The following is a 4,439-nucleotide window of genomic DNA, read 5'->3' on the forward strand; positions in this document are numbered from 1 at the left end:
AACTTGGAGGCGGGAGCTGTCAAGCGTTGGATTCTATTGGAAGGTCAAGTGAGATGAGACAGGAAAATGTCCTCTGGATTCAATAACATGGAAGTCACTGAGAAGCTTAGAAGGGGCTGTTCATGTAGCAATATGGGGCCGGAGTCTAGGCTGGAGCGTGCTGAGTTTGGAGTAGGAAATGAAGGCAGGGAGAGAAAGAGTGGAAACAGCCCCAGCAAGAAGCTGGACTGTGAGGTTCCGGCAGAGGGACCCGTGGTTGCAGGGCAGGGGCGCGGCTAAGGGCGGGGCAGAAGGAGTTGAGCCCAGGCGGGAACCCTGCGGGGCTCCAGCCTGGGCTCCGCATCTGAGCTGTACACTTTGGCCTGGGGATGTGGCCCGAAGGTGGGGTCCTTTTTTCAAGGTGGTCAGCCCATTTTTGAACTTCCTGTGCCTGGAGAGGTCACCTTCTGATTCCGGTAACGGTGTTGCATGTGTCAGTCGCGGCTGTACCAGGGAGGCTGTGATTTTTTTTTTTTTCCAAGAGAGAGGGACATTTAGGGGCGTTTGTGTGGCTCAATCGGTTAAGTATCTGCCTTGGGCTCAGGTCATGATCTCCTGGTCCTGGGATTAAGACCTGCATGGGGCTCTCAGCTCAGAACCCAGCTCTGCGCAGAGTCAGCTTCTCCCTCTCCCTCTGCCTCTTCTCCTCCTTGTGCTCTCTCTCTCTTTCTCAAATGAATAAATTTTAAAAAGTCTTAAAAAAAAATAGAGAGGGATATTTAACTATGTTTAATTCTCACATTGGAGAGAATACTCTGGTTGAGGGTGTGTGATTGAATTAACAGGAAGGAGTCATGGTGATGGATAGCAGGGGCAGGGGGCATACTCTGTTGTCCCAGAAAGACGAAAGGGGTAGCAGATTTACTAAATTAGGTGTGATAAAAACCACTTTGCAAAAAAAACCCTTTTTTTCTTTAACTGAAGTACAGTTGACGCCCCAATGTTACCTTAGTTTCGGGTGTATGATATAGTGATTGACAACTTTATGGTGTGCTATGCTCCCCACAAATGCAGCTACCCTGTGTCACCATACAACGCTGTTACAATACCATTGGCTATATCCCCTGTGCTGTGCCTTTCCTCCCCGTGATTGATTCGTTCCCAAATTGGAAGCCTTGACCTCTTAGAAAACAGCTTTGTGTCTTTTTTTCTTTTCTTTTTAAAAGTTTTTATTTATTTATTTGACAGAGAGAGAGAGATAGTGAGAGAGGGATTACAAGCATGGGGAGTGGGAGAGGGAGAAGTAGGCTCCCTGCTGAGCAGGGAGCCCAATGGGGGGCTCAATCCCAGGACCCTGAGATTATGACCCGAGCCAAAGGCAGACGCTGAACAACAGAGCCACCCAGGCGCCCCAGCAGCTTTATTTCTGAGTGAGCTTTCTGCTGGGCTGGCAATTTGCCTAGTAATTCCTAGGGTTTCTCTACAATATGGGTTGTATCATAGATCTGGGGTCTTGGGATCATTGGGTTTTGGTCCACATAGCTGCCCCTGAGATGTCACCAACACCATCTCTGTGGCCCTTCTGCTGCCTCCAAGTTGTGTCTGGAGCCAAGGTATGTTTGGGTTAGTGTCTCTGTCAGATAAACTGTCAGATAAACCATATAGCCACTTCTTGAATTCTGCTTTTCCCCGACTCATTGCCAGGAAGAAGGGCTCAGGTGTCCTCTGCTGTGGGGCCCATAGCTTTCACTTTCTCCTCAGCCACCCCCAGCCTGGGGGAGGAGCCAGCGGAGTGCCGCTCTTTCCCCCAGCTTCCCCAGGACACTTCTTCTAAACTCTCACACGTTCTTTGCATCAGCTAGCTTTTGCTGCGTAACAACCCCCCCCAACTTAGTATCTTACAGTGCACATCTATTATTGCTCACAATCCTGTGGGTTAGCTGGGCTGGGGTGGGAGAGTGTAGCATCTTTCTGTTCCAAGTGTGGTCCTCAGAAAAGCAGACCCAGGAGCTAGTTAGAAATGTAGGTTCTCTGGCCCCACACCAGGCCTAATGAATGCTTTTCTGCATTTTCACAAGATCCCCAGGTGGCTTGTGTATACATTAACGTTTGAGAAACACTGGTCCGGGCTATCCTTTCTCACCTGCCTGCCAGTTGTCAGCCTGTGTGGTCGGAGGGGGTGCTCAGCTAGGACAGCTTATTCCTGGAGCCATGTGGCTAGCCCAGGCTTCTTCAACTCATGATTTCCCGGTTCCCAAGGGCAGCGGGAGGGCAATCCCCACGGTGGAAGCATTTTTCAAGCCCCTGCTTGTGTCATGTTTACTGCTGTCCCACTGGCCCATGCAAGTCACAAGGCCATCCCAGAGTCAGTGTGGGTAGGCAAACCAAAGGGTGGGGAGAGTGGAGGGGAAAACTTTGCGGTTATTTGAAAAACCAACCACACCCTCCACTACTGGAGTTTTGGCTTTTGGAAAGAAACACTAGCAACTTTTTGCATTCTGCTCAGCCACATCTCCTCCCTTCAGGTGCACAGAGAGCCATCTACTTGCTTTAAAAGAGGACAGGAGGGAAAAGTAAAAACACGGGGAAGGAAAAAGTCATAGCTTTAATACTGGAAAATAATATCCTGGCCACAAAGGAGAAGATGGGTACAGAGGTAAGTGGATATATGGCTCTGACAGTGGAAAGTGAGAAATTGCCTAACAGTTTCATTTTCTCTATGAAGTAGGAGGTAAGGTCAACTGTTGAAAACAGGGAGGCGGGTGCAGAGAGGGTTGTCAGAGGTCTGGGGAGAGCAGAGCGGGTTTGAAATTGTCATAATGGAGGGCGCCTGGGTGGCTCAGTGGGTTAAGCCGCTGCCTTCGGCTCAGGTCGTGATTTCAGGGTCCTGGGATCGAGTCCTACATTGGGCTCTCTGCTCAGCAGGGGGCCTGCTTCCTCCTCTCTCTCTCTCTCTCTCTCTGCCTGCCTCTATGCCTACTTGTGATCTCTCTCTGTCAAATAAATAAATAAAATCTTTTAAAAAAATTGGAAAAAAATAAAAAGAAATTGTCATAATGGAACCCCAGACCAGGAATTGACAGGAAAAGTATAGGATTTCAGGGGCCATTTGAGGTGGATGATGATAACTTTATCTGTCCTGAGGGGAAACTTCCTGCAACAGTGTTTGCAGGCAGGGAGAAACCCCAAAGCAGGGTTTAACAGGGGGATGTTGCCAAACGACTACTAAGAAGACAGAAAGCCAGGGAATTTAGGTTATTGGCTGTTACTAAAATAATGATCTGGGGTCCTTTAGCCAAATATGAAAAATTAAGAAAAAGTGGAGGAAGTGGTCAATGAGGTTGGAGAATGGAGAGGATTTGAACAAATGGCTGAAAGGCCAGGGAATTGTGGACAGAAGGCAGGAGGCTGCAGCGAGTGCTTTCAGGGATGGGGTAGTTTCTGTGATGAAAAAGACCAGAGATCTTTGGGGAGATGTTCTCACTTTTCCCATTTGAACACCTTCCCCTGGTGGAGATGAGTAGGTTTGCTTTCTAGCTTTTGATAACCTTACAACACCTTCTTCCAAGGGGCTGTTCATTATCCTGCTGAAACAGCAACAATTATCCTTTTTCATTCTCTTTTGGGTTTCAGGAACTTTACGCTTAATCTGCCTCTATGACTTCCTGTCACTTTTTCATCCATCCTCGAGGACAGATCGCTGCTTATGGGTACTTTTCTTTAAACACTGAGCTCCTGAGAAAGTCCACCATCCTACCACTCCAGTTCTATAAATGTCTCTCTGCTCACGTGTCAGAACAGGCGAGGTTATGCGGTGGTGACAAATGACAGCCCCCCTCCAAATCTCACAACGACAAGAGGTACGGAGGTGCTAAAAATTATCTGCATTTTACAAACGAGTGAAGGGATCTTCACGGTGTCTAGAAATGCGCATAGCCCTCAGCGGGCAAAGACCCTGAAGAACACAACACTTAAAAGTTCGCAAAAGCTGCGTCTTAACGACTAATGGCCCTGCGGGAACGCTTTAGCTCTTCCCATCCCTCCGGTCCACCGCTCAAGTGTGCGATTGCGTTATCTTTGTCTTAGCGGAGGAGTTCTCCATCCAGAGCTCAGCAACACCCACCCCGGGGCTGATGGGGGCGCTGGATGTGGATAGAGGCCAGGAGCCCCGCTCTCAATAGTATGGAGGCGAGTCGGCCAACGACAGAGATGACCGGGCAGGGGACATAAAAACCGGAGAGGCGGTGGAGTTCTCCGGGTGGGGTCCGTGTCCAGTCCCTGGGTACATTCCGTCCACAGGAGCCCCTCCCTTGCCTGAAGTCAATTCGGGAAGACTTGACTTCACGACCGAGGGATTGGGGAAAGGTGGGGTCTGGCTCGGTGCGCCCCATCCATCGTCCCCACCCCGCGGGAACCCCGCCCAGATCTGGCAGAGCTGTGGGCGATCCCGGGCGGGTGAA

The sequence above is a fragment of the Mustela erminea genome, chromosome X (genome assembly GCF_009829155.1).
Source record: "Mustela erminea isolate mMusErm1 chromosome X, mMusErm1.Pri, whole genome shotgun sequence".
Taxonomy (NCBI): Eukaryota; Metazoa; Chordata; class Mammalia; order Carnivora; family Mustelidae; genus Mustela; species Mustela erminea.